The 24,492-nt window shown below is 48.3% G+C and overlaps 1 long non-coding RNA gene across 1 annotated transcript in view; it reads right to left on the bottom strand.

Annotated features, from left to right (window-relative positions):
- Nucleotides 1-24,492, bottom strand: part of LOC147115325 (uncharacterized) — a 59,815-nt gene that overhangs the window by 23,904 nt on the left and 11,419 nt on the right. The window contains exon 2 of the long non-coding RNA XR_015078938.1: nt 24,055-24,118. This is a non-coding gene — a long non-coding RNA (uncharacterized LOC147115325). The remainder of the gene's footprint in view (nt 1-24,054; nt 24,119-24,492) is intronic.

Raw genomic sequence — 24,492 nt, 5'->3', positions numbered from 1 at the left:
GGAAGGATGTGATTGCTTTGGAGAGGGTGCAGCGGAGATTCACCAGGATGTTACCTGGGCTGGAGCGCTTCAGCTATGAAGAAAGACTGGACAGGCTGGGGTTGTTTTCCTTGGAGCAGAGAAGGCTGAGGGGGGACCTGATTGAGGTGTACAAAATTATGAGGGGCATAGATAGGGTAGATAGAAAGGAACTTTTTCCCTTAGTAGAGGGGTCAATAACAAGGGGGCATAGATTCAAGGTAAGGAGCAGGAGGTTTAGAGGGGATTTGAGGAAGAACTTTTTCACCCAGAGGGTGGTTGGAATCTGGAACTCACTGCCTGAAAGGGTGGTAGAGGCAGGAACCCTCACAACATTCAAGAAGCATTTGGATGAGCACTTGAAATGCCATAGCATACAAGGCTACGGACCAAATGCTGGAAAATGGGATTAGATTAGACAGGGCCTGATGGCCGGCGCAGACGCGATGGGCCGAAGGGCCTCTTTCTGTGCTGTATAACTCTATGGCCTAGAAATTCAGTTGGTTGCGCCAGCCGGTAGCGCCTTAGGAGGAGTAGATGTCGGGCGCTAGGCGGCTAGCGGCCGGGCGCAGCGCGATCTGCGCCTCGCCCCAACTTCACTCAAGATTTAGCGGCGGCGCAAAGTCTTTGCGCGTGCTCAGCTGCGCGCGCAGATCATGACGTAATTTCCTCATGCAACGCCCTTTGTGCGCCCCCAACCGGAAATTCAGTCGCGACGCCCCATTGTGCGCCTGGCGCCCCTAGCGACTGTTAGAGTGGAACGGTGCTCAGTCGATGCGGGGCGCGGGGGGCGCAAATTAAAGGGCACTCCTCCTGCACTATAAAAGGCTGCCATTTCGCAGCACTCCTTCTTGAGAGACGGATCTTTGCAGAGAGACCAAGGTAGAGAGCTTTCTGCTTTGGCCCAACACTCGGACAGGTACTTGTGGCTTCAGGCCACAGCTTTCCACTTGTCTTTGCCTTCATTGACATATCATTGTTTGCCAGCATATTATGGGGGCTGCAATGGGTGTAAACGCTGGCTTTCTCAATTACATCCAAAGGGCTCACAGACGCCGTGAGAGAGTGGCAGCCCTGGCTAGACGGAGAGGGGGCAACAGGCGTCGGGAAACAGGCGTATTGAATCGATGGCAGTTGTCCTGTATCATTGACTATGATAATGTCTTTTCCAGTCTCTTTTAACGAGCCATAGTTTCGTTGCAATGTTTGAATTAACCCCTTACTGCATAGCCCACGTCTGTATGCTGAGGTATGGCTTTTATATTTCACAGTTCAATGTCCGTGTGTTTTGTGTGTTTTTATATTCCATAAATTTTACAGCGGGGGGGGCGGAGGAACGGATCCTACAACTGCAACCCTAAGACTAAAACAAGAGCGCAGCACAACTAGGTAATGTTCACCCACCCGCCCCTTCAACCACCATCTGCCCCACCTGTGACAGAGACTGTAGGTCCCGCATTGGACTCATCAGTCACCTGCGAATTCATTTTTAATGTGGAAGCAAGTCATTCTCGGTTCCAAGGGATTGCCTAAGAAAGTTCAAATAGATCCATTCTAAAAAGCTTCTCAATCAAAGTTTCAGTAGTCAGGTAAAATAGCAAGGGAGCAGGAAAGAAAATGGATCAGTAAGAGATTGATTGCCATGATTAGTCAACAACTGCATTATTGTTGTATCATGCGACTAGATGGAGCATGTTTTTTTTCCGTCTAGCAATTCCAATGTTCCTCGGACTAAGCAAACATTACCTAAGTGGATTAACAAAAAAATTAAAAGTGAGATTGAAGGATCGGTGCTGGGTCCCTTGCTGTTTGTGGTCTACATTAATGATTTGGATGTGAATGTAAAAGGTATGATCAGTAAGTTCGCAGATGACATGAAAATTGGTGGGGTGGTAAATAGCGAGGAGGGTAGCCTCAGTCTGCAGGACAATATAGATGGGTTGGTCAGATGGGCGGAACAGTGGTAAATGGAATTTAACCCTGAAAAGTGTGAGGTGATGCATTTTGGAGGGACTAACAAGGCAAGGGAATACACAATGAATGGTAAGACCTGTTAGATCCGTGATTCTTTAAATAGGATGTTTCCCCAAGAACTACACGGATGCTGTAACTTAACAATCAACAAGTATTTACTGGAGTAGAGTAGTCTCAAGACTGAAGTACAGAAGCCTGCTCCGGCTTTATATACAGGTGTGGTCACTGCCGGTACTACAGTATACAGGAGCTGTAAAACAGTTCTCTCTTAAAGGTACATACACAACAATTCCTCCCCTTTTAGATTAACAGTACCATAACATTCATTTAACAATTAACATTTTTAGCATGCAACATTAACCGAAAATAGTCCATTTATAGATTCAGTCTTTGGGGCGGCTTCCTGATCCTTTCGGGATAGCGCCTTTCCTGAGGTTCTTGTTCTTGGTGCGGAGGCGATTCTGGCCCCTTTTCGTGGGTTAGTTCATCGGTTTCCACTGCTACTGGTTCGGAGGTAGATGCTACCGGTATGTCGGGTTCATCCCCAGGTACTCGAGACATGGGGTTGACTCATTCCTGTGACGCTAAGATCTGATCGACGTGGCGTCTCACAATGTTCTCCCCGACATCCACTGTGTACATTAATGGCCCCTGCCTTGTGCATATCGTTCTGGGTTGCCATTTCTCTGTTCGGTAGTCACGGGCCAAGACTGGTTGCCCTACATTGAAGCTCCTTGTCGGCTTCTCATTGATGTGCTGGAATTGTTTATCTTCAACATTTCTTCACACATTGGGTCTGAGCAAATCCAGACGAGATCTCAACCTTCGGTTAAAGAACATCATGGCCGGGGTCTGGTTGGTAACTGCATGTGTCGCATTTCTGTAGGCTAACAGGAAATTGTCCACCTTATGCTATAGTGGAATTTCATCGTCGCACATGGCCTTTATCGCCTTTTTAAAGGTTTGTATGAACCTTTCAGCCAATCCATTTGTGGCTGGATGATACGGGGCGGATGTGTAATGCCTTACCCCATTCCTTCTCATAAATTTTCGAAACTCTTCGGACACAAACTGTGGTCCATTATCAGAGCAAATCTGCTCTGGCAAGCCGTTCCTGGCAAATATGGTCCGTAGGACTGCAATCGTTTTCTCTGTAGTGGTTGAGGACATTTTTATCACCTCAGGCCATTTCGAGTGAACATCCACTGCTATTAAGAGCATTGAGTCCATGAATGGACCAGCAAAATCAATATGCACCCGTTGCCATGGAGAGGAGGGCCACTCCCATGGGTGTAGAGCGGCATGTGGTGGTGCATTTTGGGCCTTCTGGCATCCTGAGCAGCTCTTGCTTAGGTCCTCGATTTGTTGATCGATCCCCGGCCACCACACATAAGCAAGGCTTTTCATTTTCACCCCTCCCAGATGACCTTCATGAAGCTCATTTAGCACTCTCTCCCTTAACTTGGGTGGAATCACCACTCGGGATCCACACATCACTGTCCCCTGGCATACTGACAGCTGTTCTCTTCTGGATGAGAATGCTGGCAACAGTGAGTCGCCATGTGTTGGCCATCCCCTCACCGTCAAATCATATACCCGAGACAGTGTCGGATCATTGCGGGTCTCCTTCTCTATATCCGCGTTCGTTACTGGCAATCGTTCAATTATTGACGAATAAAGTATCTCGATAGGGTCCACTGCTGGTGCTTCCTCCACAGTAGGCAGTGGCAGGCGCGATAGCCCATCAGCGTTTCCATGCTGTTTCCTGCCTTTATATTCTATTTCATATTGATTCGCCCCTAGAAACAGGGACCATCTTTGTAACCATTGTGCAGTCATCACTGGAACGCCCTTCTTAGGATTAAAGATGGAGACAAGTGGTTGGTGGTCAGTCAGCAAGGTGAACTTCTGCCCATGCAGATAGTGGTTGAATTTTTTTACTCCCCATACTAGGCTGAGGGCCTCCCTGTCAATCTGGGCGTAGTTGCACTCGGCTGAGGTTAGTGACCGAGACATAAAGGCTACTGGCCTCTCCAACCCGTCTGGGAATTTGTGCGACAGCACCGCTCCAATACCATAGGGTGGTGCATCACATGCCAAACGAATTGGTAGCGCTGGGTTGAAATGGGCCAACACCTCTTTTGATGTGATCAATTCTTTACACTTCTGGAAAGCTCGTCTACGTTCGTCATTCCACTTCCATGGCACCCCTGTTTGCAGTAGGGTGTTCAGTGGGTGTAATACCGTGGACAAATTTGGTAAGAACTTATGGTAGTAGTTTACCAGCCTGAGGAACGACCTCAGTTGTGACACATGTTCCGGTGCTGGAGCCTTGACTACTGCCTCAATCTTTTCAGGGGACTTATGTAACCCCTCTTCATCGATGACGTGGCCACAATACGAGATCTGCTTCTGGAAAAACTCGCACTTGTGGCGATTAGCTCGTAGCCCATATTCCTTTAATCTGGTGAGCACCTTCTCCAAGTTGGCGAGGTGATCACTGTCATTTTCGCCCGTGACCAGGATGTCATCCAAATAACACTGGGTCCCTGGAATCCCTTGCAGGACTTGATCCATCGCCCTTTGCCAAATAGCCGGAGCCGATGCTACCCTGAACACCAGCCGGTTGTATTGATAGAGACCTTTATGAGTGTTGATCGTGAGGTATTGTTTCGAGGCTTCTTCTACCTCCATTTGCAAGTACGCCTGGGCTAGATCAATTTTGGTGAAGCGGATATTGTACCGTGTGAAGGACTGGGTTCACTGTCACCTTAAAATCCCCACAGATGCGGATCTTCTTTGGTTCCCCAGGCGTATTACTCAACGACCTCTTCATTACAGGAACGATGGGTGTAGCCCACTCGCTCCAGTCTACTTAGGACAGTACTCCTGTACGTTCCAACCCTTCCAGCTCTGCTTCGACGGCTGGCCTGATCGCATAAGGCACTGGTCTGGCCTTAAGAAACTTTGGGCTTGCATTTTCCTCTATTTTAATCGTTGCTGTTATGCCTTTTAGTGTTCCGAGTCCCTCCTGGAACACTTCTTTTGCGTCAGTTAGCATTTGTGACAGTCGTCCAGGTGTGACGTCGTCATCCTTTTTGGCCTCAACCTTCAGTGCCTGTATGGAATGCCAATCTAATTGTATCTTCCGGATCCATTCACGTCCTAGCAGTGGTGGTCCTCCATCTGGCAATACATATAAGTCCATTTTAGGTATTTCCTGGCCTTTGTATATCACTTTCACCCTTATTTTTCCTTTGGGCTAGACTTTTTTGCCCCGTGTACGTCTTCAAGACAATCTCTGTAGCTTTCAAGGGTATATGTGAAAATAGCCGCTTGTAGTCCCTTTGGTTTAATGACTGTTAGGGTTGATCCTGTGTCCAATTCCATTTTCACTTGGACTCCGTCTATCTTGAGTGTAACCCAGATAGTCTGGTGATCCTCCATTTTGGTTACCTTATGTAGTTTCAGACAACCTAGCTCCTTGCTTCCGGAGTCTGTGTCACTTTTCTGTTCGTCTGAACTACTGTCCATCACCTTGTGTACCTTTTTGTAGTTCTCCTGTGGAGATTTCTTGCTGTTGGTTTTCTTCCCAGACCTGCAGACTCTTGCTATGTGTCCTGTTTTTCCACACTGTCTGCACACTTGGTCCTTGAACCAACAATCCTTCTGGTCGTGTGTTGTTCTGCCGCAGCGATAACACTTCCCTGTTCCATAGGACATTTCATTGGTGCCATATTCTTGCAGTCTCCGTTGTATCTCTGCAGCGCCCCTTGCGGCTGCTTCATCTGATACTGCCATACTGAAAGCCTTGTCCAGCATAAGATCCTTTTCTGATAGAAGCCGTTTCTGGGTTCCTTCACTTTGAAGCCCACACACAAACTTGTCCCTCACATATCTGCTAGTCCCACTCCAAACTGGCAGTGTTTCGATAGCTTGCGCAGTTCCGTTAAGTACTCAGCATTGCTTTCGGCTTTGTTTTTCCTCGACGCCGCTCGGTTTTCACCCCCGGCTGCGCCCTGTGCGCTTCACCCTCTATCTTACCCCGTCGACGCTGCTCGGCTTTTTCTCTGCCGTCGGTCGGCTCCAGTCGCCGCTGTCCGGGAAGGGTCTGCGCTGTTCCTGTCGTCAGTCTGTTGCTGATCGTCGTGGCTGGGGAACCAAGCCCGGCTCTCCACAGCCTCCCCTGCGATGTTCACTCTCTGCCGGAAGACTGGGCGGTTGCTCGTGGTCGACGCCCGTGTTTCTGGCCTCGACTTTCTTGCACCGCCCCTCCCGGAGTGAATCCTTGAAGGGAAATGCAGAGTTGCAGGTAGATTCGAATCGACACTCGTCGCCACTGTTAGATCCGTGATTCTTTAAATAGGATGTTTCCCCAAGAACTACACGGATTGCTGTAACTTAACAATCAACAGGTATTTACTGGAGTAGAGTAGTCTCAAGACTGAAGTACAGAAGCCTGCTCCGGCTTTATATACAGGTGGTCACTGCCGGTACTACAGTATACAGGAGCTGTAAAACAGTTCTCTCTTAAAGGTACATACACAACAAGACCCTAGGAAAGAAAGAGGATCAGAGGGACCTTGGTGTGCATGTACATAGATCCCTGAAGGCAGCAGAACAGGTGGATAAGGTGGTTAAAAAGGCATATGGGATACTTGCCTTCATTAGCCGAGGCATAGAATATAAGAGCAGGGAGGTTATGATGGAGCTGTACAAAACGCTGGTTAGGCCACAGCTGGAATACTGTGTGCAGTTTTGGTCGCCACACTATAGGAAGGATGTGATTGCTTTGGAGAGGGTGCAGCGGAGATTCACCAGGATGTTACCTGGGCTGGAGCGCTTCAGCTATGAAGAAAGACTGGACAGGCTGGGGTTGTTTTCCTTGGAGCAGAGAAGGCTGAGGGGGGACCTGATTGAGGTGTACAAAATTATGAGGGGCATAGATAGGGTAGATAGAAAGGAACTTTTTCCCTTAGTAGAGGGGTCAATAACAAGGGGGCATAGATTCAAGGTAAGGAGCAGGAGGTTTAGAGGGGATTTGAGGAAGAACTTTTTCACCCAGAGGGTGGTTGGAATCTGGAACTCACTGCCTGAAAGGGTGGTAGAGGCAGGAACCCTCACAACATTCAAGAAGCATTTGGATGAGCACTTGAAATGCCATAGCATACAAGGCTACGGACCAAATGCTGGAAAATGGGATTAGATTAGACAGGGCCTGATGGCCGGCGCAGACGCGATGGGCCGAAGGGCCTCTTTCTGTGCTGTATAACTCTATGGCCTAGAAATTCAGTTGGTTGCGCCAGCCGGTAGCGCCTTAGGAGGAGTAGATGTCGGGCGCTAGGCGGCTAGCGGCCGGGCGCAGCGCGATCTGCGCCTCGCCCCAACTTCACTCAAGATTTAGCGGCGGCGCAAAGTCTTTGCGCGTGCTCAGCTGCGCGCGCAGATCATGACGTCATTTCCTCATGCAACGCCCTTTGTGCGCCCCCAACCGGAAATTCAGTCGCGACGCCCCATTGTGCGCCTGGCGCCCCTAGCGACTGTTAGAGTGGAACGGTGCTCAGTCGATGCGGGGCGCGGGGGGCGCAAATTAAAGGGCACTCCTCCTGCACTATAAAAGGCTGCCATTTCGCAGCACTCCTTCTTGAGAGACGGATCTTTGCAGAGAGACCAAGGTAGAGAGCTTTCTGCTTTGGCCCAACACTCGGACAGGTACTTGTGGCTTCAGGCCACAGCTTTCCACTTGTCTTTGCCTTCATTGACATATCATTGTTTGCCAGCATATTATGGGGGCTGCAATGGGTGTAAACGCTGGCTTTCTCAATTACATCCAAAGGGCTCACAGACGCCGTGAGAGAGTGGCAGCCCTGGCTAGACGGAGAGGGGGTAACAGGCGTCGGGAAACAGGCGTATTGAATCGATGGCAGTTGTCCTGTATCATTGACTATGATAATGTCTTTTCCAGTCTCTTTTAACGAGCCATAGTTTCGTTGCAATGTTTGAATTAACCCCTTACTGCATAGCCCACGTCTGTATGCTGAGGTATGGCTTTTATATTTCACAGTTCAATGTCCGTGTGTTTTGTGTGTTTTTATATTCCATAAATTTTACAGCGGGGGGGGCGGAGGAACGGATCCTACAACTGCAACCCTAAGACTAAAACAAGAGCGCAGCACAACTAGGTAATGTTCACCCACCCGCCCCTTCAACCACCATCTGCCCCACCTGTGACAGAGACTGTAGGTCCCGCATTGGACTCATCAGTCACCTGCGAATTCATTTTTAATGTGGAAGCAAGTCATTCTCGGTTCCAAGGGATTGCCTAAGAAAGTTCAAATAGATCCATTCTAAAAAGCTTCTCAATCAAAGTTTCAGTAGTCAGGTAAAATAGCAAGGGAGCAGGAAAGAAAATGGATCAGTAAGAGATTGATTGCCATGATTAGTCAACAACTGCATTATTGTTGTATCATGCGACTAGATGGAGCATGTTTTTTTTCCGTCTAGCAATTCCAATGTTCCTCGGACTAAGCAAACATTACCTAAGTGGATTAACAAAAAAATTAAAAGTGAGATTGAAGGATCGGTGCTGGGTCCCTTGCTGTTTGTGGTCTACATTAATGATTTGGATGTGAATGTAAAAGGTATGATCAGTAAGTTCGCAGATGACATGAAAATTGGTGGGGTGGTAAATAGCGAGGAGGGTAGCCTCAGTCTGCAGGACAATATAGATGGGTTGGTCAGATGGGCGGAACAGTGGTAAATGGAATTTAACCCTGAAAAGTGTGAGGTGATGCATTTTGGAGGGACTAACAAGGCAAGGGAATACACAATGAATGGTAAGACCTGTTAGATCCGTGATTCTTTAAATAGGATGTTTCCCCAAGAACTACACGGATGCTGTAACTTAACAATCAACAAGTATTTACTGGAGTAGAGTAGTCTCAAGACTGAAGTACAGAAGCCTGCTCCGGCTTTATATACAGGTGTGGTCACTGCCGGTACTACAGTATACAGGAGCTGTAAAACAGTTCTCTCTTAAAGGTACATACACAACAATTCCTCCCCTTTTAGATTAACAGTACCATAACATTCATTTAACAATTAACATTTTTAGCATGCAACATTAACCGAAAATAGTCCATTTATAGATTCAGTCTTTGGGGCGGCTTCCTGATCCTTTCGGGATAGCGCCTTTCCTGAGGTTCTTGTTCTTGGTGCGGAGGCGATTCTGGCCCCTTTTCGTGGGTTAGTTCATCGGTTTCCACTGCTACTGGTTCAGAGGTAGATGCTACCGGTATGTCGGGTTCATCCCCAGGTACTCGAGACATGGGGTTGACTCATTCCTGTGACGCTAAGATCTGATCGACGTGGCGTCTCACAATGTTCTCCCCGACATCCACTGTGTACATTAATGGCCCCTGCCTTGTGCATATCGTTCTGGGTTGCCATTTCTCTGTTCGGTAGTCACGGGCCAAGACTGGTTGCCCTACATTGAAGCTCCTTGTCGGCTTCTCATTGATGTGCTGGAATTGTTTATCCTCAACATTTCTTCACACATTGGGTCTGAGCAAATCCAGACGAGATCTCAACCTTCGGTTAAAGAACATCATGGCCGGGGTCTGGTTGGTAACTGCATGTGTCGCATTTCTGTAGGCTAACAGGAAATTGTCCACCTTATGCTATAGTGGAATTTCATCGTCGCACATGGCCTTTATCGCCTTTTTAAAGGTTTGTATGAACCTTTCAGCCAATCCATTTGTGGCTGGATGATACGGGGCGGATGTGTAATGCCTTACCCCATTCCTTCTCATAAATTTTCGAAACTCTTCGGACACAAACTGTGGTCCATTATCAGAGCAAATCTGCTCTGGCAAGCCGTTCCTGGCAAATATGGTCCGTAGGACTGCAATCGTTTTCTCTGTAGTGGTTGAGGACATTTTTATCACCTCAGGCCATTTCGAGTGAACATCCACTGCTATTAAGAGCATTGAGTCCATGAATGGACCAGCAAAATCAATATGCACCCGTTGCCATGGAGAGGAGGGCCACTCCCATGGGTGTAGAGCGGCATGTGGTGGTGCATTTTGGGCCTTCTGGCATCCTGAGCAGCTCTTGCTTAGGTCCTCGATTTGTTGATCGATCCCCGGCCACCACACATAAGCAAGGCTTTTCATTTTCACCCCTCCCAGATGACCTTCATGAAGCTCATTTAGCACTCTCTCCCTTAACTTGGGTGGAATCACCACTCGGGATCCACACATCACTGTCCCCTGGCATACTGACAGCTGTTCTCTTCTGGATGAGAATGCTGGCAACAGTGAGTCGCCATGTGTTGGCCATCCCCTCACCGTCAAATCATATACCCGAGACAGTGTCGGATCATTGCGGGTCTCCTTCTCTATATCCGCGTTCGTTACTGGCAATCGTTCAATTATTGACGAATAAAGTATCTCGATAGGGTCCACTGCTGGTGCTTCCTCCACAGTAGGCAGTGGCAGGCGCGATAGCCCATCAGCGTTTCCATGCTGTTTCCTGCCTTTATATTCTATTTCATATTGATTCGCCCCTAGAAACAGGGACCATCTTTGTAACCATTGTGCAGTCATCACTGGAACGCCCTTCTTAGGATTAAAGATGGAGACAAGTGGTTGGTGGTCAGTCAGCAAGGTGAACTTCTGCCCATGCAGATAGTGGTTGAATTTTTTTACTCCCCATACTAGGCTGAGGGCCTCCCTGTCAATCTGGGCGTAGTTGCACTCGGCTGAGGTTAGTGACCGAGACATAAAGGCTACTGGCCTCTCCAACCCGTCTGGGAATTTGTGCGACAGCACCGCTCCAATACCATAGGGTGGTGCATCACATGCCAAACGAATTGGTAGCGCTGGGTTGAAATGGGCCAACACCTCTTTTGATGTGATCAATTCTTTACACTTCTGGAAAGCTCGTCTACGTTCGTCATTCCACTTCCATGGCACCCCTGTTTGCAGTAGGGTGTTCAGTGGGTGTAATACCGTGGACAAATTTGGTAAGAACTTATGGTAGTAGTTTACCAGCCTGAGGAACGACCTCAGTTGTGACACATGTTCCGGTGCTGGAGCCTTGACTACTGCCTCAATCTTTTCAGGGGACTTATGTAACCCCTCTTCATCGATGACGTGGCCACAATACGAGATCTGCTTCTGGAAAAACTCGCACTTGTGGCGATTAGCTCGTAGCCCATATTCCTTTAATCTGGTGAGCACCTTCTCCAAGTTGGCGAGGTGATCACTGTCATTTTCGCCCGTGACCAGGATGTCATCCAAATAACACTGGGTCCCTGGAATCCCTTGCAGGACTTGATCCATCGCCCTTTGCCAAATAGCCGGAGCCGATGCTACCCTGAACACCAGCCGGTTGTATTGATAGAGACCTTTATGAGTGTTGATCGTGAGGTATTGTTTCGAGGCTTCTTCTACCTCCATTTGCAAGTACGCCTGGGCTAGATCAATTTTGGTGAAGCGGATATTGTACCGTGTGAAGGACTGGGTTCACTGTCACCTTAAAATCCCCACAGATGCGGATCTTCTTTGGTTCCCCAGGCGTATTACTCAACGACCTCTTCATTACAGGAACGATGGGTGTAGCCCACTCGCTCCAGTCTACTTAGGACAGTACTCCTGTACGTTCCAACCCTTCCAGCTCTGCTTCGACGGCTGGTCTGATCGCATAAGGCACTGGTCTGGCCTTAAGAAACTTTGGGCTTGCATTTTCCTCTATTTTAATCGTTGCTGTTATGCCTTTTAGTGTTCCGAGTCCCTCCTGGAACACTTCTTTTGCGTCAGTTAGCATTTGTGACAGTCGTCCAGGTGTGACGTCGTCATCCTTTTTGGCCTCAACCTTCAGTGCCTGTATGGAATGCCAATCTAATTGTATCTTCCGGATCCATTCACGTCCTAGCAGTGGTGGTCCTCCATCTGGCAATACATATAAGTCCATTTTAGGTATTTCCTGGCCTTTGTATATCACTTTCACCCTTATTTTTCCTTTGGGCTAGACTTTTTGCCCCGTGTACGTCTTCAAGACAATCTCTGTAGCTTTCAAGGGTATATGTGAAAATAGCCGCTTGTAGTCCCTTTGGTTTATGACTGTTAGGGTTGATCCTGTGTCCAATTCCATTTTCACTTGGACTCCGTCTATCTTGAGTGTAACCCAGATAGTCTGGTGATCCTCCATTTTGGTTACCTTATGTAGTTTCAGACAACCTAGCTCCTTGCTTCCGGAGTCTGTGTCACTTTTCTGTTCGTCTGAACTACTGTCCATCACCTTGTGTACCTTTTTGTAGTTCTCCTGTGGAGATTTCTTGCTGTTGGTTTTCTTCCCAGACCTGCAGACTCTTGCTATGTGTCCTGTTTTTCCACACTGTCTGCACACTTGGTCCTTGAACCAACAATCCTTCTGGTCGTGTGTTGTTCTGCCGCAGCGATAACACTTCCCTGTTCCATAGGACATTTCATTGGTGCCATATTCTTGCAGTCTCCGTTGTATCTCTGCAGCGCCCCTTGCGGCTGCTTCATCTGATACTGCCATACTGAAAGCCTTGTCCAGCATAAGATCCTTTTCTGATAGAAGCCGTTTCTGGGTTCCTTCACTTTGAAGCCCACACACAAACTTGTCCCTCAACATATCTGCTAGTCCCACTCCAAACTGGCAGTGTTTCGATAGCTTGCGCAGTTCCGTTAAGTACTCAGCATTGCTTTCGGCTTTGTTTTTCCTCGACGCCGCTCGGTTTTCAACCCCCGGCTGCGCCCTGTGCGCTTCACCCTCTATCTTACCCCGTCGACGCTGCTCGGCTTTTTCTCTGCCGTCGGTCGGCTCCAGTCGCCGCTGTCCGGGAAGGGTCTGCGCTGTTCCTGTCGTCAGTCTGTTGCTGATCGTCGTGGCTGGGGAACCAAGCCCGGCTCTCCACAGCCTCCCCTGCGATGTTCACTCTCTGCCGGAAGACTGGGCGGTTGCTCGTGGTCGACGCCCGTGTTTCTGGCCTCGACTTTCTTGCACCGCCCTCCCGGAGTGAATCCTTGAAGGGAAATGCAGAGTTGCAGGTAGATTCGAATCGACACTCGTCGCCACTGTTAGATCCGTGATTCTTTAAATAGGATGTTTCCCCAAGAACTACACGGATGCTGTAACTTAACAATCAACAGGTATTTACTGGAGTAGAGTAGTCTCAAGACTGAAGTACAGAAGCCTGCTCCGGCTTTATATACAGGTGTGGTCACTGCTGGTACTACAGTATACAGGAGCTGTAAAACAGTTCTCTCTTAAAGGTACATACACAACAAGACCCTAGGAAAGAAAGAGGATCAGAGGGACCTTGGTGTGCATGTACATAGATCCCTGAAGGCAGCAGAACAGGTGGATAAGGTGGTTAAAAAGGCATATGGGATACTTGCCTTCATTAGCCGAGGCATAGAATATAAGAGCAGGGAGGTTATGATGGAGCTGTACAAAACGCTGGTTAGGCCACAGCTGGAATACTGTGTGCAGTTTTGGTCGCCACACTATAGGAAGGATGTGATTGCTTTGGAGAGGGTGCAGCGGAGATTCACCAGGATGTTACCTGGGCTGGAGCGCTTCAGCTATGAAGAAAGACTGGACAGGCTGGGGTTGTTTTCCTTGGAGCAGAGAAGGCTGAGGGGGGACCTGATTGAGGTGTACAAAATTATGAGGGGCATAGATAGGGTAGATAGAAAGGAACTTTTTCCCTTAGTAGAGGGGTCAATAACAAGGGGGCATAGATTCAAGGTAAGGAGCAGGAGGTTTAGAGGGGATTTGAGGAAGAACTTTTTCACCCAGAGGGTGGTTGGAATCTGGAACTCACTGCCTGAAAGGGTGGTAGAGGCAGGAACCCTCACAACATTCAAGAAGCATTTGGATGAGCACTTGAAATGCCATAGCATACAAGGCTACGGACCAAATGCTGGAAAATGGGATTAGATTAGACAGGGCCTGATGGCCGGCGCAGACGCGATGGGCCGAAGGGCCTCTTTCTGTGCTGTATAACTCTATGGCCTAGAAATTCAGTTGGTTGCGCCAGCCGGTAGCGCCTTAGGAGGAGTAGATGTCGGGCGCTAGGCGGCTAGCGGCCGGGCGCAGCGCGATCTGCGCCTCGCCCCAACTTCACTCAAGATTTAGCGGCGGCGCAAAGTCTTTGCGCGTGCTCAGCTGCGCGCGCAGATCATGACGTAATTTCCTCATGCAACGCCCTTTGTGCGCCCCCAACCGGAAATTCAGTCGCGACGCCCCATTGTGCGCCTGGCGCCCCTAGCGACTGTTAGAGTGGAACGGTGCTCAGTCGATGCGGGGCGCGGGGGGCGCAAATTAAAGGGCACTCCTCCTGCACTATAAAAGGCTGCCATTTCGCAGCACTCCTTCTTGAGAGACGGATCTTTGCAGAGAGACCAAGGTAGAGAGCTTTCTGCTTTGGCCCAACACTCGGACAGGTACTTGTGGCTTCAGGCCACAGCTTTCCACTTGTCTTTGCCTTCATTGACATATCATTGTTTGCCAGCATATTATGGGGGCTGCAATGGGTGTAAACGCTGGCTTTCTCAATTACATCCAAAGGGCTCACAGACGCCGTGAGAGAGTGGCAGCCCTGGCTAGACGGAGAGGGGGCAACAGGCGTCGGGAAAGGAGGCCTTACCCACCCAGGGTATACCGCCAGCAGTTCTCCTATCTCAACATGTCTGAGGAGCAGTGTGTTCGGAGGCTGCGATTCAGAAGGGAGGTGGTCACAGAGATCTGCCACCTGCTTGGCGGTGATCTGCAGCCACAGCTGAGGAGCAGGACGTCTCTGTCGGTGGCAGTGAAGGTGACGGTGGCTCTCAACTTCTATGCCACCGGCTCCTTCCAATCCGCTGCTGGGGACATTGCCAACATCTCCCAGTTCGCCGTGCATTGCTGCATCCGCCAGGTGACCAATGCCCTTTTCACAAGGAGACGTCAGTTCATCTCCTTCTCCATGGCCCTTGCCAAGCAGCAACAGCGTGCAATGGGCTTTGCAGCATTCGCGGGCTTCCCCATGGTGCAGGGCGCCATTGACTGCACGCATGTGGCTTTGCGGGCACCTCTGGAGAATGCCGAGGATTACCGCAACCGGAAGGGCTACCATTCGCTGAACGTCCAGCTGGTGTGTGACCACAGGCAGCTCATCCTAGCTGTCAATGCCCGCTTTCCAGGCAGCAGCCACGATGCCTTCATCCTGCGCCAGACTTCTGTGGCAGACATGTTCCAGGCCCAGCTTCACCCACGAGGATGGCTTATCGGGGACAAAGGCTATCCTTTGTGTACCTGGCTGATGACCCCGCTCCATGCGCCCAGCACCCCTGCTGAAGAGGGATACAACGATAGCCATCAAGCGACCAGGAACATCATCGAACAAACAATCGGCATCCTGAAGCAACGGTTCCGTTGTCTGGATCGTTCCGGTGGAGCCCTACAATATTCGCCGGAGCGAGTCTCCCATTTCGTGGTCGTTTGCTGCATGCTGCACAACCTGGCTATCCGCAGGACTCAGCCACTGCCACCAGAGATTGGAGGACCACCTGAGGAGGAGGAGGAGGAGGACCAGCACAGGAGGGAGGCAGAAAGTGCAAGGGCCGCCCGTCGCCGGCTTATTGAACGTCGGTTCTAGGCCCCCTCTCAGGGAATGGCTTGTGCCAATGTCAGCAGATGAATGTAGCCGCTCCACAAGCCCTCAGCCGAGCAGGGCAACCAGGACTTAACCAAAAAACCATGCACAGAGCAATTTAACAACAATAATTTATTGCAAACCTCTGCCCTTCCCACATTACATCCTCATGTGGAGAAGCCCCCTCCAAAAACACAAAACTACCAGTCTCGGCCTTACAAAAAGAAAGACACCAGTCTCGGCCTTACAAAAACACAACTACACCAGTCTCAGCCTTACAAAAACACAACTGCACCAATCTCGGCCTTACAAAAAGAAAGAAAGACACCAGTCTCGGCCTTACAAAAACACAACTACACCAGTCTCGGCCTTACAAAAACACAACTGCACCAATCTCGGCCTTACAAAAAGAAAGACACCAGTCTCGGCCTTACAAAAACACAACTGCACCAATCTCGGCCTTACAAAAAGCACCAGGCATTTGTGCATACCTTCTACTTTTTTGCCCTGCGAGGGCGATGCCTTTCGCATCCTTGCCTGGCCCCTGCCCGCCCTGCAGCTCCTCCTCAATGGGAGCCCAGTGGCTGCAGCAAGGCTGGGGGAAGGCTGCTGAGGGGCAGATGGCGAGACGGCAGATGCCCTTGGGGGTCGGCCTGCACCAGCTCTGGCCTTGGAGTGGCCGGCTGCTGACTGCTCCAACTCTGGCTGGGCGGCAGCATCCTTGCCACTGCAGCCATGAGCTCATTGTGCCTGCGCTCAGCCTGGACGGCCATTTCCTCCAGGAGCCGCACCTCCTCTGCGCTGACTGTCGCAGGACTGGAGGCCGCACTCACCCTCTGGGGAGAAGTCCACCGAGCTTCCCCACCCCTCCCGCGTTGCTGCAGGCCGCTGGGCCCCGGAGCTTCACTCTCCTCCGACCCTTCCCCCCGGCTCCCCTCCAGGGAAGACGTGTCCCCTACATCGCCATGGGCTGGCGCGGCTGAGGGTGGCACTGCTGGGCCAGCTTCCTCTTCCTCCTCCTCGTATTCCGAAGCGCTGACAGTGGCAGCTTGAGGGCCCGCCTCCTCACCTGGCGATTCACCATCTGAAAGCAGGAAGGCACAAGAGTAGCTTTAGAGTGAGGACAGGGCGGCAGCGAGGGAGGCATGAGTGGTGCCATTCACTGCATTGGTCGGACAGTGGCAAAGGATGCTGATCTGAGGCGCAAGTGTAATGAGAGAGGTCAAAAAGGTGATGCCCTTACCATTGGTGCCCAGAACAGGGTCGGCATCTCCACTGGCGACGGGGCCAATCAGCCGGCCTGCCATAATGCGCTCCACATGCTGGTCGAGGTCGGAGAGCTCTTTGACGTCAGGACGGCCTCCCCCGGTCTCAGTTCGTTTCCGCCGGTTGTGCGCCACCTTGGCCTGCAAGAGAAAGGACGGCCTCTAAGTACAGTGTGAAGCCCTGATCCTGTCTGCAATGCCTCCCATGGTCAAATAGCTTGTACAGTGTGAAGCCCTGATCTTGTCTGCAATGCCTCCCATGGTCGAATAGCTTGTACAGTGTGTAAAGTGCTGAATGTGCAAGTGATTTTCATGACAGTCCCATAGCTGCTGGATGAGGGCTGGCCATTAGGGCTTTCAGGTCCCTTTGCCCATAAAGTGAGGTGCACATGCAGGGATGAGGAGGACACTGGAAAGGGTACTCACCCTGACAACCCGAGTGAGGTCGTTGAACTTCTTCCGGCATTGCACAGGAGTCCTGGCAACCACGCTGTTGGAAGACACCCTGTTTGAGACCTCCCTCCAGGCTTTCCGGTAGGCGCTGGGCAGCGGCCTCTTGCCACCTTCTGGGAACAGAACATGGCGCCTGCGCTCCACTCCGCCAACCAGCAGCCTCAGGTCACCGTCGCTGAAGCGCTGCGCTCTCTCCCTGGCCTTCTCCATAGCCCTGGGCGTTGTGCAGGTGAAGCTGAAGTGGTCAGGCCTAGGTTGAGGGCTGCAGTGTGCAGGGCGTGGCAGGCAAACAAATCCACCCTCCCCCTTTAAGAGCTGACCGGCGCCAGAGTGTCTGCCGTCAATCAACAACTCGCCGCACCGGCGCTGCGCCCGGCCTCGGGGGTATCGCTCAGCACCGCCGGCTTAGCGCCTAAAGATAGTCGTGCATCGCCTGTTTTAGCGCAGCAGCAACCTCTTGGGGCGATGCGACTGAATATCGGCGAAGGGGGCGCGACTTTGCGCCGGGCGCAAACTTTAGCGGCCGCCCGACTTTACCGCCCCAAAAGTGGCTATACTGAATTTCTAGGCCTATGACTCTTTGAGAATGGCCTTCACATATCTTGTAGGGAGAAAAGCAAAGGGGCTCACAGGGATGAATACAAAAAAAATGCAGAAACACATTAAAAGGGTGATCAGAAGAACAACTGGAAAAGACATAGCAGCTGAGGCCAAGCAGAATAGTAAAAAATTTCAGTACCACATAAAAATAGGGCAAAGAGGTGAAAAGTGTAAAGATGCAAAAGAAACTAGGGAAGGATGAAGGTTCAGGGCCAGAGCATTGGGGAACAGGGGTGCAGGTTTGGCTTAGTGAGAAAGCAAAAGGGTGGGGAAACAGATCTGATGGTTGCAATCTTAGTGACCAAGAAGTCAGAGCTCCTTGCACTTGATGACGGTGGAAGGGAGTGGGAGATGGTTGGTAGTGCAGAAATGGCTGGATGGCTAAACCAATTGTGCGTCAAATATGCTCAAGTCTGCACCCCTTGGACTTAAGGGAGCAGAGATCGGAACCATACAAAAGGGAATGACTGGGATAGAAAGGGTTTTACTGCGTACAAGGACATCAAAGGTAGAGGTGAGTTGTTGAGCAAATCGATGGTTAAAGAAGTATTGCAGTGAATGGAGGGGCAAAGGCTAGGCAGTTGTCAGTTTGAAGTAGTTGTAAGTGGCTTGGGGGCGGGGGGGTGGCGTTTCCTGGGGCAGATGTAGAGGTAGTGGACAGAGATGGTCTTGTCAGTGATCAAGACCATGGGAGTAGAGACCACGAGCGACAAGAAGGTTGAGGGGATAGTTGTTAATATGGGTAGGAGAGTTTATATTGAGGGCGAGGTTTAGAGTGGACAGGAGGGCTGTGAAATCAGAGGAGAGAGGGCAAGGGGATCTGAGATGGGATTTGAAATCACCAAGGATGAGCAATCACTCAGTGTGGAGACTGAGGGATGATAGCTCAGGGAGAAACTCAGGCTGAGGGCAGCAGACAATGAGAATTTTGAACCAGAGGCGAGGGGATGCAACAAGGTGAGGTTCACGGAGCAGAAGTACCAGGAGTAGGGAGAGGTATACAATACTGTCAAGAGTTTAGAAAAAGTTAACTCTGAATATTACTTTAAATTGGACTGCATAAAAGAACCAGGACACATGGGTTCAAACTAGTAAAAGGTAATTTTAGGACTGACGTCAAGAAATCCTTCTTCACACAGTGTGATCGTGTGGGGGAAAAAAACTTCCAGGTAGAATACGGTAACTAGTGGAGGCAAAAACCCTGGAAATATGAGAAACAATTGGATACTACAATAGGGGGAACGTTAGGATCTCACTGGATGGATGAATTAAGATGGGCAGAATAGCGTGCCCATTTGTAATTATCTCGCGATCTAAATTGGTTACTTTCTATTTGATCTCATAGCGTTAGCCATGGCTTAGTAATGGCACTCTTGCCTCAAAGTTAGAAGGTGAGACATGAGCACAAAATCTAGACTAACACTCCAGTGCAGTACTGAGGGAATGCTGCAGGAGGTGCCATCTTTCGGATGAGACGCTAAACTAAGGCCCCAGCTGCCCTCTCAGGTGGATGTAAAAGATCACACGGCACTATTCGAAAAAGAGCCAGGGAGTTCTCCCTGGAAACCTGGCCAAAATTTATCCCTCATCCAACATCACTAAACAGATTATCTGGTCATTATCACATTGCTGTTTGTGGGACCTTGCTGTGCGCAAATTGGCAGCCACGTTTTCCACATTGCAACAGTGACTACCCTTCAAAAGTACTTTATTGGCTGTAAAGTGCTTTGGGACATCCAAGGCGCAAGTCTTTTTTTCTTGAAATTAAGTTACGATCATAAGTAACAAAGACAATTTTGCAAGAAGCCTTAGTTTATGATTTTATTCAGACTACTTTAGGTTTAAGCTCCATATATAATGATTGTATTTTTCTGAGCACACTATCAAATATTTTCAGTTTTATGTCCATTTAAGTTTCAGAGCTAAACAAACTGTCTGCAGTTTGAGCTCATCTCTGGACAGGAAGTATTGTGGTTGGGTGCACCACCTTGAGAAATGTATGTAACCTATGAGAAAGAAGTTAGTAATCAAAGAGAGAGATGGGAGCATAGACTTCAGTCTTCAGTGTTTTTATCTCACATTGAAAAATAGAATTAAATCCCGTGAAAATTGTATATGTATCACTTTAAAAGTTTTTTAAAAAACTGTAATGGCTGCTAAAATGGATTGTTTGCAAATGAGCCCCAGAAATATTGGTCGAGAATTAGTTACATTAAAAGATAATCTTTGAAGAAAAAGGGGCATTTTAAAATCTAATTTCATGATTAGAGTTCCAGATGAGTTGTTTGCAACATGTGAACTGTAGATATTTACAGCACAGGGGGTCGCTTGGCCTATCATTTCTGTGCTGGCTCTTACCAAAGCCATGCGTCATCTTCTGCTTCAATTATTTATCCAAATTTTCTTTTAAAGATGCAATGGTCTCTGCGTCAACCACTCCCTCAGGTAATGTATTCCATATCCAAACAACCCTCCAAACCTCTCCTCACACCCGATAACAACTTTAAATTGATGACCCTCATCACTGACTTCCCAGTCTTTCCCTTTCATTCTATCAGAACCCTTCACAATTTAAAAAACTCCTATTAAATGTTTTTCTCTGCTCCAGTGGAAATAGTCCTGAAATCTCAAGTCTATCCTCAGTCATATCCCATCCACGACATCATGACATCACTGTATGATCTCTGCAGCTTCAACATCCTTTTCTATAACGGGGCCCCCAAAACTGCACATAGCTCCAACCGTGGACTAACCAAAGTTGTGTATTAACAGTGGTGTGCCAACAATTGCAGCGAGGGAGGGTGTCCCAGCATCTTTGAATTACCTGTAGGATGCATGCAGTTTTTTCTTTCTAATAGATAAGGAAATGCAAATTGTAGTTTAGAATTGGCATAGCTGTCATGGAGCAAGACATCATTGCTGCCTTGTTGCTTAATGTAGGCAGATACCATCTTCAAACCACATGGAGAGAGGAAGTATTAAGGGGTTTAGAATCTTTGAAAGTAGATAAATCGCCAGGCCCAGATGAAAGGGATCCCAGGCTGTTAAGAGAAGCAAGGGAGGAAATAGTGGAGGCTCTGACTATCATTTTTCAATCCTCTCTGGCTACAGGTGTGGTGCCAGAGGACTGGAGGACTACTAACATTGTACTGTTGTTTAAAAAGGGAGAAAGGGATAGATCGAGTAATTACAGGCCAGTCAGCCTAACCTCGGTGGTGGGCAAATTGTTGGAAAAAATTCTGAGGGACAGTAAACAGCATCATTTAGAAAGGCACAGATTAATCAAGGTCAGTCATCATAGATCTGTTAAGGGAAGGTCGTGTCTGACTAACTTAATTGAATTTTTTGAGGAGGTAACAAGGAGGGCTGATGAGGGTAGTGTGTTTGATGTAGTCTACATCGATTTTAGCAAGGCTTTTGACAAGGTCCCACATGACAGACTGGTCAGGAAAGTAAAAGCCCATGGGATCCAAGGGAAAGTGGCAAGTTGGATCCAAAATTGGCTCAGTGGCAGGAAGCAAAGGGTAATGATCGACGGATGTTTTTGTGACTGGAAAGCTGTTTCCAGTGGGGTTCTGCAGGGTTCAGTACTGGGTCCGTTGCTTTTTGTGGTATACATCAATGATTTACACTTCAATGTAGGGGGCATGAATAAGAAGTTTGCAGATGATACAAAAATTGGCCGTGTGGTTGATAGTGAGGAAGGTAGCTGTAGACTGCAGGAAGAAATCAATGGACTGGTAAGGTGGGCATAAAAATGGCAAATGGATTTCAATCTGGAGAAGTGCGAGGTAATGCATTTGGGGAGGACTAACAAGGCAAGGGAATACACAATAAATGGTAGGATACTGAGAAGTGTAGAGGAACAGAGGGACCTTGGCGTGCATGTTCACAGATCTCTGAAGGTAGCAGGACAGGTAGATAAGGTGGTTAAGAAGGCATACGGGATACTTTCCTTTATTAGCCGAGGCATAGAATACAAGAGCAGGGAGGTTATACCTGAACTGTATAAAACACTAGTTAGGCCACTGCTCGAGTACTGTATCCAGTTCTGGTCACCAAATTACAGGAAAGCAGTGATTGACTCGAGAGGGTACAGAGGAGATTTACGAGGATGTTGCCAAGGCTGGCGAATTTTAGCTATGAGGAAAGATTGGATAGGCTGGGGTTGTTTTCTTTGGAACAGAAGAGGCTGAGGGGAGATTTGATTGAGGTGTATAAAATTATGAGGGGCCTAGATAGACTGGATAGGAAGGACCTATTTTCCCTAGCAGAGAGGTCAATAACCAGGGGGCATAGATTTAAAGTAATTGGTAGAAGGGTGAGAGGGGAGTTGAGGCAAACTTTTTTCACCCAGAGGGTGGTGGGGGTCTGGAACTCACTGCCTGAAAGAGTGGTAGAGGCAGAAATCCTCATTGCATTTAAAAATTACTTAGATATGCACTTGAAGTGTCATAACCTGCAAGGCTATGGACCAAGAGCTGGAAAGTGGGATTAGGCTGGATAGCTCTTTTTCGGCCGGCACAGACACGATGGATTGAATGGCCTCCTTCTGTACTGTAAATTTCTATGATTCTATGATTTAATGGTAGCTCTTCATACATAGCTCTACCTGCACCATGCCACCGATAACCATGGGAATGTCAAGTTAAAAAGGTCACCTTTGAAGGAGAAATGGTATTTTCAAATGCTAATTAAATCATCAGCATCCTAGATGAGTTTTCTTCAGTTCACCCCATCAAGTGATAAGGAATATGAAGCTCTTTTGTACCTTGGGCAGGGAAAAGTCATTTCAAGACAGTTCCTATATTGTGCCAAACTCTTAAAAAAGACAATGGTCCAAATGGTTCACCCTCCCACATTTGATGGCAAGTGTTCATTCTCCACATAAATGTGAGAAAATTAGGAAGAATCTTTCAACGAACCTGTATTATCCTCCTCAGATGGCAATGATTCCGTTAGCATATTCAGTTTGTTTTTTTAAATTCTGAAAGATTCAATATAATTGACATATACTACACACACTCCTTTTACTGGAACCAAACAGCACCAAAAACAATTGGCTGTAGGGTATTCAGTATTACTAAACATATACTGTCAGCATCAATAGATCTAAACATCATTTGAATTATATGTGCCATCTTCTTTAATGGAGACTTATTATTACAGGAGGACATGGGAGCCTTGTACCAGAGTTCTAGAAGAATTATCAGCATTTGCAGATGTCTGCAATATCCTGACCACAGGAAGCTGTGCAGTACTGATAAAATAGAAACAGGAGGTGGAGGGGAAACAACTTTAAAATAAATGAAGCTCTGGACGTGTTTTTCGTTGAGGGGGGAGGGGAAAAGAGGGGAATTTGAATTTGAGCAGATGTTTATCACCATGACATACCACAAGGGCCTGGAAAAAAAATAACCCAGCTCACAAGCACATGAGCCAGTAACAAAATCATTTTCTAAACTGCAGGTTGGCCTGTACAGTAATGCACATGATAGGAATGCAAGTTCATGTAAAAACATATTTACATGGGGTTGCCTGTTTGTATTAATTGCCCTATAAAAGGAGGCCCCTACCTTAACATCAGAGCTTTCCTCCATTGCAAGTTCAGAGAGTTTAAGAGGCAGTGGCTTGATGTCACTGTAGCTGAGGCATGGAAGCAAGAAAGAGGAAAATTAGAAGGTCTCTTTCTCTTCTCCTGGTTAGGATGGTTAAACCCTAGTTTGCTCCAAAAGAAACTGTACTTGCCGACGTGGCTTAAGTACATCATTAGCGAACCGTTAAAATAATTTAGTAATTTGCAAAATATTAGCCACCAAGAGAAGTATACATTCTTGACAGTAGTACTCTGATACGTGGGCTTGTATGAGCATTTAAACATCACCTTTGACATTTAGGCACTTCAGATATTTGTTACAGTATCATCAGACCAAGGCCACCTTGCAGATGGTGCATCACTGGCACGATATAATAGCAGACCTGGACACTTCAAGGATCCCAAGTAGACACTGGGTGATTTCCTAAACAGTAGGAACACATGGAGTTACCTTTGACCACGTAAAATTGTATGCTCACCTCCAGTAGGAAACAAAATGCTGCTTGTACTCTCCAGGAGATAGGCTAGTGCATGGTTCAAAGTCTAAAAGAAAATATGAAAAACAAGATGTTTCAGTGTGCACATAACAGCGGCACTAAAGGCTGATATGCCAGGGTGAAGGACATCACTGAGAGGGTGTAGAACATTTGGGGGGGGAGGGGAACAGCCAGAAGTCATGGTCCTCGTAGGAACAAATGACAAAGGAAGGAAAAGGATTGAGGTCACGCAGGCAGAGTTTCAGGAGCTATGGAGGAAGTTCAAAAGCAGAACCTCAAAAGGTTGCAATCTCTGAATTACTCCCAGTGCCACATGTTATATTAATGACTTGGATGAAGGGACCGAGTGTAATGTAGCCAAATTTGCTGATGATACAAAGATAGGTGGGAAAACAAGTTGTGAGGAGGACACAAAGAATC

This window comes from Somniosus microcephalus, chromosome 7 (assembly GCF_052327205.1).
Source record: "Somniosus microcephalus isolate GS21.2 chromosome 7, FLI_Smic_1.0, whole genome shotgun sequence".
Lineage (NCBI taxonomy): Eukaryota > Metazoa > Chordata > Chondrichthyes > Squaliformes > Somniosidae > Somniosus > Somniosus microcephalus.
The sequence above is the reverse complement of the archived record's forward strand: the minus strand, read 5'-3'. Positions and strand labels throughout refer to the sequence as shown.